This window comes from Corapipo altera, unplaced genomic scaffold, assembly GCF_003945725.1.
Source record: "Corapipo altera isolate COAL_440 unplaced genomic scaffold, ASM394572v1 113, whole genome shotgun sequence".
Taxonomy (NCBI): domain Eukaryota; kingdom Metazoa; phylum Chordata; class Aves; order Passeriformes; family Pipridae; genus Corapipo; species Corapipo altera.
This window is the reverse complement of record NW_020884895.1, coordinates 5,191,955-5,200,986: the sequence shown is the minus strand read 5'-3', so window position 1 is coordinate 5,200,986 and position 9,032 is coordinate 5,191,955. Positions and strand designations below refer to the sequence as shown.

Sequence of the window (9,032 nt, the reverse complement as noted above, 5' to 3'; positions counted from 1 at the left end):
TTGGGTCAAACATAGAACTTAAGGTTCAGTGATCTCTGGTTTCATGCCTCATTGCTTTTTACCAGTAGAGGGTTAGATAAACCTCAGACTGTTCTTTGCTGTTTGGGTTTTTGGTTTACCTGTTAACACATTTCCTTAAATTACCTTACCTTCACGTTTTTTTATGTAGAAAAACTTTGACACTTTTGCCTACAGCTTCTGATTAAAGAAACACTTGCACATGTAGCTTTTGAGGGTTGTGAACCACAGAGCATATTTGCCAAATACAGGAGACTTACTGAATTGAGTAAGACTGACTATGAATTCCCTGAAATTTCGAGACAGCTGAGTCACATTGTTGATGTATATGATGACCCTCTTCTAAGGCAAAGAAATATAAGGCAGAGAAACATCCTTTGGGTTATTTCCTTTCAAATGGAAAAGAAAGAAAACTGAAAAATTGTCTCCTAGATTGTACAACATGTCAAAAAACTTATCTATCATTAAGACTTAACTGGATTTGTTTTTTTCCATATTCATTAGTCAGTCTTCTGCCAATACTTAAGTACCAGTTAATGGTGATGAATGACTCTTGCCTAATATGTTCCAAGACTGTTCCTGATCTTTAACTCTTGCTCATAAGTTGTGTCATGCTCCTTCCAGAAACATGGATTTTCTCCTGAGATTACATTTGTTGTATTAGAAGAGTGCAGAGGATATAAGTTGAGGAATAAAAAAAATTACTCCTTGTTGCAACCTTATTCCTTCTTTTAGCCATTAGCAGTCAACAAAGAAACAAATTCTTGAATTTCTTCAAAATGCAAGAAACTTTGAAAATTACTGAAAAGTAAATGATCAAGATTCAGCATTTTGCCTGAGACTGATCAACAACAAGCAGAAATACCTGCCTATTCTGTGATCTGAATCTAATAGAACAAAATTTTCCGTACCTTAGGACTTTGACATCTGACTTGCTGGAAAAGTGAGGAGACTGATCTCTGCAAAGATGTTGGTAAACTAAACACAGAGTGCTTGAAAATACAAGCACAAAAAAGAGAGAATGAGCAGAAGGTAAAGACTTGATTACCAAGCAAGCACAGTGGAGATGATTTGTTTCTTTCTCAAACTCAATAAATATGTTTTCTGTGATGGGATCCAACTTTGCTGCTTGTGCCATTAAGTTATTTTTTATTAAAGCTGGAAAAACTAACTTGCCTCTTGACTACAGGCATAGTTTGAAAGAAGTTAATAGTGCTGACATAAGAAGTTTCTGTATAGGGCTAACTTTCTCTGGGAAAAGGGAAGTCAAAACTATCATTCCAAATACCCTAAAATATGCTTGTGGTATCATTAAACTGCTTAGATTATAAAACATACCACTTATTCTTCATTTTTGTATTTACATTCCCAGCTCTCAACAGAATAATCAGGAAATCTTTCAACTGGATTATAAAAGTGGAAGTGGTACTAATAAAACTGAAAATTGCTCTTCTGCCTTTGTGGATGTTGAACAACCAGTTCCACTTACCAGTTAATCAAGGCAGTCTCCACTGGTGGGAGGAAAGTGATTAATATATTGTATTTTATCTTCTTTCAGTTTCATGCTGTCACTTCTGAAATCTTCAGTTTTAATGCTAAGCTGTAAAAGAGCACTTGTCCCAAAAAAGTCACTGGTGTCTAGGTAAAAGAGCTAATTTTTAAGTGACAACCAGACATCTTAGTCTTGATTGTGGTGTGTAATTGAGGATGTGCCTGTGAGTGCTGCTCTTAGTCTAGAAAGTTTGTTTCAGAGTTTGATTTATAATAAATCACATCTATACTTTGGTGTAAAATAGTAATATGTGAGATTATAATGATGTCATTGTAGATGATAAACTTAACCAGTTGCGTGAATTTTTGGATGAGTGTTTGCTAGCTAAAAGAACGAGCTTCAATCAGCTTGAACATTTTATTTGAGAAAGTAAAGTTTAATGCTTTTTCTTGTGTTTGTCTTCTTGCCATGGTTGTGGTTAGTAAAATACTAATAACTTGCCTTCCTCTCCAACTTGCTGTGAAATGGAGGATAAAGCACTGATGTTGTTATCACTGCTCAGCAGCACTCCCTTGATCTTAGATACCTCCAAGCTGGAATGTTTTGACGTGTTGGGGAGCAATGGCATAACTACCACTGAGAGATAAAGATGAAAACTGGAAACGGAAGCCAACGAGCAGTAAAACAGGGGAGTTGATACGCAAAAAGTGGGATATCAAAAGCTATTCCTGGCTATAGAAACTCTTCTTAAATACATGATCAAGTTGGTTTGCAATCCAACTCTTCAACTCTTCTTTCACCACCTCTTTTCCAAGCTTTTCATTGTTATATCAGGAGATAGGAGAGTATTGCAAATAACTTTAGAGTGATAAGAGAAGTGTAACCATAATTATAGATTCCAATCTCTTGTTGTCCTGATATGTGAGCAGGTTATTTATTTAAACAACAAAAAAGATGATTTACAAGATAGTTACCTTTCTGTAATTGGTGTTTTTTTAATGAGTGAAAATTAAATAAAACACTTAAGCTTTTGTGATCTTCTCTTCTGTTCCAGGGTTAAACTTCACCAGTCTGAAAACTGCTTTCAGTTTTTTTGAATATACACACCTACAAAAACATTAACAAAATGTTTCCAATGAACTATCCATGTATTAAAAAAATACTTCCTTGTTTGTGCAGATGTGTAAAGTTCTCTTAATAGCAGTGACTGACTATTGCCAGTATCTTTTTGGCTTTTTAAAAAGTCTTTCTGTGAAATGTATCCCTCTTATAGAGCTCTGACTGTAGTAGGTTGCATGTGCCTTAGTCTCGAAGCGTTTAATGTGGATATGAAAGTGACTTTCCAAATTGGGAAGCTGGGAAATCTTTAAACCATTGTGGAGATGTGGCTGATAGTCTCTGCCTAAATACCTATGAGCTTATGTCACTTCTTTGGAAAGTTCATGTTAACTGCTAACATTATCTATTTATGCAAACATTAGCCATGTGTTTTAGATATATTAAATACAAATTGCGGGTACCCTGACCTTGTTACAGAAACAATTTGGGTTACAGCTTGAAGTGGAGGAAAAAGATGCACTGCAAGCAGCTGAATGACTCAGTAGCCCTACACATGCATCATGCATTTGTGTGGTTTGCAAGGAAATGCTGTAAGGAAAGGGTTACTAACATTTGCAGTATATGCCTTAAATATCTTAATTTGGGCAGAGCACTTTAACATCGAATCATATCAGGTGCTTCCAACAGACATGTACAGGGATGATAAACATTTGGATGAAGATGCTGAAGAACCATTTGTCACAGTTCACCAGAGCTGATTTTGTACTTCAGGCTGAAGCATGCAGGACCTAATGACAATGAATCATGTTTGTTTGCACTTGTTGAACACAAATATAAATGCATTCGTGTCTCGAGCATCGGGATGGTGGCATCCAACCTGTAAATGTGGAGAAAAGGGCTGTTCTACCAGGGTCAACAGCTAGAACAGGAATTAACACTCTTTAAGGTTTTAGAGAAACTTTGGTTTCTTTGTAACTTATACAATGAAGTCAGATACTCTTACAAAATTAGGAATTTAGTCTTCAGTGTTGTGTCACATAGAAGGCCCAGTTTTCCTTTGTGCTTAGATGCAATACACCTGTGGGATCTCTGACTTTTAGGGAGATGAATCCTGATGGGAGCAGTTAGTGGTGCCAAATGCTTTGCAGCTGAATAGTCTCCCCACTTGGTGTGGGGGGTAGGCAGGACAGTCTCAGTCTGTTTCTGGAGTAAATAAAGGTCTGTTGATAATATTCTGTGGAAAACTGTTGCTGCTTACTTTTCAGCAGGGTTATCATCTACTGCTAAATAAATATTTAGTTAATCACCATTGACTCTGTATCACAAACAAGTTTACTATGGAGTAGGACTTCAGTGTTTCCAACTGACTCTGAAAAGCTGTGGGGTTTTCCAGTTGCGGTTACAGCTCGTGTAGCTTCTACAGGGCAGGGTTTGCAGGGAACTGGATTTGTTTGCCTGCTATCTTATTCCACGTGTCTTTGTATTGAATAGTTTGCTAAGAACTGTCTGAATTTCAGCTGTTTATAGCACTAGTGTGTTTAGCTGCAGAATTGAATTTTTTTTTCATTACAGTGGCTGCCTCTTTGTGTTAACTCTGCCACAAACTTCCTTCTCTCAACAAATGGTTTTGAAAAGGGAGCTAAGAAATGGCTCAATGGAGAAAGTATTGTGTCTGTTTTTCAGTTTAGGAGCTCAAACAAAGAGAAAAATAAAACAACCTACTTCCACAGCTTTTGCCGAGGCAATTGTTCCTTAAAAATGTCCTAACAAAAATGAAGTTGCATCCCATCCTCTGTTTGTCAGTAAATAATTATTTCTGCTAGCTGAATTCAGTAAGTCCATGCAGAAGTTTTTTGTTTTTACACACTAGTTGCTTTCAGGGTCTGGAGTAACTTAGTATAGCAGAAAGCCATTATCTCAATTTAAAGTTGCTGCCAGATTCCATCCTAAGAAATGTTACATGGGAAGTACACAAGATACTGTAAGTCAGTCTGAGTCTGATGTCTTTCTCAGCTGCGTCTTATTAAAGAAAGGGCTCACAGGGTGAATATTTTGTGTAGAGATAATTGTAAATTGGTAAACAGGAGTGGACCTAATCTCAGTCGCATTTTCTGAGGAACACACAGTGCTCTTTGTGCCTTCCATCCAGAGGAGCTGGTCAGGTGAACGTTGTGGATTGAACCATCTTGATGCTGTAGCTTGTGTTAGAGAGGCAAATGGGGTCTGTGTGAGGTCTGCAGCACCTCCGGAGTTTTATTGCCGTTCTTTCCCTGCCCTTCTGGGTATGGACAGTGGGAGAGGAAATCTTTCCTCTTCCTCAGTGCAACTGGAGGTTTATCTTGCTGCAGCAGAGGGAGTTACTTCTAAAAGCCGAGGTGACGTGCCCCGGGGAGGTCAGCACTAGGGAAGGCCCTATCCCAGGTCTGCTCCACAGCTGCTCCCGTCGCGTGGAGAGTCGGAGTCGGCCGGAGTGCAGAACACCTGGATTAACTCTGCTCTGGTTCCTTGTCTGTGTGCCAGCACTTCCTGTTTTTAAAGATCCTGTTTACTGTCTGCGGTCCAAATATCCCAGGAAGGTGGGAGGATGGGAAGAAACATGGAAAGAAAACTAAACAGCGTTATTTAAGGTGGACTTTTTATATTTTTAGTTTTGTATTCGGCATTTGTTACTTCTCAAATCTAGCTTAATGAATTACATTCTAGAGTAATCATTTGTTTGCATCGTTTTGCACTAATTTCCAAAAGCAGAACTGCATGCAAATGCTGACATTGAAATCTTTAATATTTGTAGCAAGGAGCAGAGTATGGTTCGTGGTGTGCTTTTGCTTCGTGTTCTTTCTATTCATGCTCACATAAAACAATGTTTGTCAGCCATGGAGTATTAAAGAAAAATATATAATCAAAGGAAAACCTTATTTCTATGGGTACAAAGTGGCATGTTGCTCTGATTTTGTTGCCAAACTTTAAGGCTTTTTATTTAAAGAGCTTGAAAGAGTTTGTGTGGTGCTTGCTGAGCTCCAGAGCTCACACCTTGGTGTGGAGGAACAGCTCCAACCAGACCAGAACCAGGTGGGAGAGAAATTCTCATCCTGCTACACAGCAAGCCAAGCTAATTGCTGAAGTAATGAGTAAGCAGATATGTGAAGTGTAAAGAGAAGATGCCTTGCTTTTCTAATTCTTTGTTGTGCTTTATGACTATTAGTCCTCTATAAATGACAAAGTCCTACCCTTTGAGGTGGATCTAGAAATGGAATTACTGAATGATTTCAGACTAAAAGGGGAGATTTAATTCCAAGCTTTCCTTTGTTTAATTCTGCCTTTAACTGAAGAAAATGTTCTAGGACAGACATTCTGCCTTTGGTATGTCATGGGATCCCTAGGGGAAAAGCACAGTCGTAGTGGGAATTGTAGAGGTCATCAGCAACTTGTGAATGTTTCTTTCTCGTGATCCTGTTTTCGTGGCTCCCAGACACTGAGCGAAGCTATAAACACTGTGCCTGCATGGGTGGGGGAGGGTGAGCGAGGGGATTTGAAAATAAGAATTCACAAAGCTCTTTTGATTTTCTTGGAGAGTAAAAAGAAATATTCCAGCAATAATAAATCTTTTTAAACTCTTCATCTCGGTTTTATTACAGCTGTTTGATCCTTTGTTTTATTTAGTAACATAAAGCACATATTACCTCTTAGGCAATACTTTATAGTGAGTTCTTTTTTTTTTCAGGATGACCTCACCATTAATTTTATTCGTGGTATCTGAAAGTCCCGACAAGAATATTGTATTCTGAAATTTAAAAAAAAACCCTGGACATAAGATAACTTTAAAGAAAACAGCTCTGAAACGTAGTTGCCCCATGCTCTTGTATCTAACTCAACTGAAACTGCTTTTCACTAATTTCCAGTGAGGTTTTACATTCACAGGAAAGAATGATATTGTATTTCTGCTGTACTATAATTCTGCAGATGCTACCAATAATTTTAGCTCCTTCTAGAGCAAGGCAAATGTACTTGGCCCTGTTTTTGAACGTGGGAAGAAGTGGGTAGCTACAAATAAAATTGGTGGTGTTGGAAACTATTTGCCTGTTTCAGAGGGAAACTAATTGCTAAAATGTTTTTGACAGTGTTAAACCCTTCTGTTTTGCTTCCCTTGAGCTGCTGTTTGTGATCAGATAAGCAATTCCGTGTATCCACGTGTTTTCTGGGAAATAAGGATGAAAGTAAAACACAAAAAATGAGACACGACTGCAATGCACCATCTTCTGTTTTCTATTCTAAACAAAGCACTATTTCTACCATTTAAATCTGTGTGTAATAATGTTTTCATGGAGGACAGTTTCAGACATCTTTGTACCAGTCTTCCTGGATTTTGGAAAAGTGCCAGCTTGGCAAGCGGGAAGAACAAAAGGACAGTACTGAAAATATCTAGTGTGAGGCAGTCTTACTGTCACCACACAGCAGGTTTGGACAGCAGCAAAATCAGACAGGCAACTCTGCCCAGTTTTCTTCATGTTTTGGAGTTCCTGATGTTTCTGAAGATGAGGATAAAACATTCTGGCATTTAGGAAGTTTGAAATGTCTCTTGCATTCTGAAAAGTGTTGTTCTTGTTCCGGGAACTCTTTTATCTACACAAACCCACAACTTCTGTTTTGGGGATTCCACAGTATTTTATAAAGGCTTATTTGGGGTTCATACATGGAAGTTCATGATTCTGTCAATTTGATAGAGAATTAAGGTTATTTAATGAAGAGAAGCCTTTTTCTTAAGGCAAAGCTGGGATTCTAGAGGAAACTTCTGCCTGGAAAAGAAATCAAATTAGACACAAATTCTTACGAGCAGCTCTCTGATACCAAAGATACCACAAATTATTATAAAACATTGCTACATCCTGTCTGTAAAAACAGTGTAATGGGATTTGTCTTGTGACTGGAAAAACTAATGGGCCTCAATTAAAGTGTAGCAGTTTACTGAATGACTCATTCACTTTCAAATATGGACTGATAAAACTGCACTGAGTGTTTAGTCTGTCCTTTTGAATGGGTTTTGAAACACTAGCTGATGTTTATAGCAATGCAAAATTACTCAGTTCTCAGTCACTAGAATGTGTGCACCTCTTTGCATAAGCACCCATACTTTATACATTCAATACAATGTTACAGCACAGTATATTTCTTGCTTCCTTCTATGCTTGATAGATTTCTTGCTAGTTGATACATCAGAGGTGGAAAAATTTCCTTCTAGAACCTGTAGGTCCTTGTGCTGATGAGAGAGAGCCTTAGCTATACGTCTCCTAAAGGGAACAATATTGTTTTTTCCATAGATTGTCCCATTGACGTGCATGGTGTCTCTTTACCTGTGAGGTGATAAAACTGTCATAGTTTACCAAAACCAAATTTTCTAAGCTTGGAATCTCTTATTCTTAATAAGGAGTTATATCAGCTATATCAGATGATAGCTAATTTCTATCCTGTGAGAAAATAGATTATATAAATCAGCATTAATATGGCAAGTATATCTGGATGCAAGTAGGAATCTGTGTTGTGGAAGGTATGTTGTTTATCATCCCACTTTCTTCCACCACATGTATGTTTACTCTTTTTGAATGGAATCTCAAAACTTGATCACCTCTAGGCTGGATGCTCAGCAAGGGCAGTGGGTTGCTCTCCATCTGTTCTCCTCCCAGCCTGTGTTTGTGCTTCGAAATGCCCTGATCCGAGTGCAGCAACTTGCACGTGGCCTTGTTGTAGTTCCGAAGGTTTGCACAGTCTCACCTTTCCAGCCTGTGCAGGTCCATCTCCCTGAGGATGCCACTTGTCTCTGGGCTCCCCTTGGACACTGAACCGTTGTCCCCAACTCTTGAGTGTGACCATCCAGCCAATTCCTTATCCACTGAGCAGTCCGTCTGTCATATCCATGTCTCCAGTTTAGAGACAAGGGTGCAGGACATGTCAAGTGTTTTGCACAAGCCCAGGTGTCCCAAAGCTTTTGGCAGGGGGAAAATGTTTAAAGTGCTTTTGGAAGGTCAGGGATTGCAGGTGTGGTGTAGCGTTCATTTGCAGTGTTTGCCTCTACCCTTAGTTTGACTTAAATAACATCTCTCTAGAATTCCCTTAAAATTATAGTCCTTTCACTGTCGAAGAACATAATTGATTCTATTTATTCCAGGCAGCCTTCCAGATTTGAAAGTGTACACAGAAACACAAGCTGCCAGCTATACTTCAAAACTGTTTCTGTTTACATTTTTGCTTTCCAAATCCAAACCCTGGAGGCGTGATTACATGTGCGAGTGAGTTGAATGTGCACACAGAATGACTGTGTGCACCATTCTAGCACATGTCTGTATCCCAGCTTAAAACAAAAGCTGCTGTCTTGGTGCAGTTGCTCTAAAAAGTGTAGGTTTTGGGATGTCATTTTTGGACCGTTCACAAGTTTTTGAAGAAATGGTGTTGAGTTGTCATTTATCGTTTG

At 38.5% G+C, this 9,032-nt stretch overlaps 1 protein-coding gene across 3 annotated transcripts in view; it reads left to right on the top strand.

Moving 5' to 3' along the window:
- PIK3CA (phosphatidylinositol-4,5-bisphosphate 3-kinase catalytic subunit alpha) overlaps window positions 1-9,032 on the top strand; it is a 34,498-nt gene that overhangs the window by 3,953 nt on the left and 21,513 nt on the right. Inside the window, exon 1 of one of the 3 annotated variants that reach the window (XM_027647674.1) lies at window positions 5,039-5,196. The exons of the other annotated variants lie outside the window; for them this stretch is intronic. The gene's annotated coding sequence lies outside the window, so the exon portion shown is untranslated. Of the gene's footprint in view, window positions 1-5,038; window positions 5,197-9,032 lie in introns of those variants that run through there. 3 annotated transcript variants of the gene reach the window in all.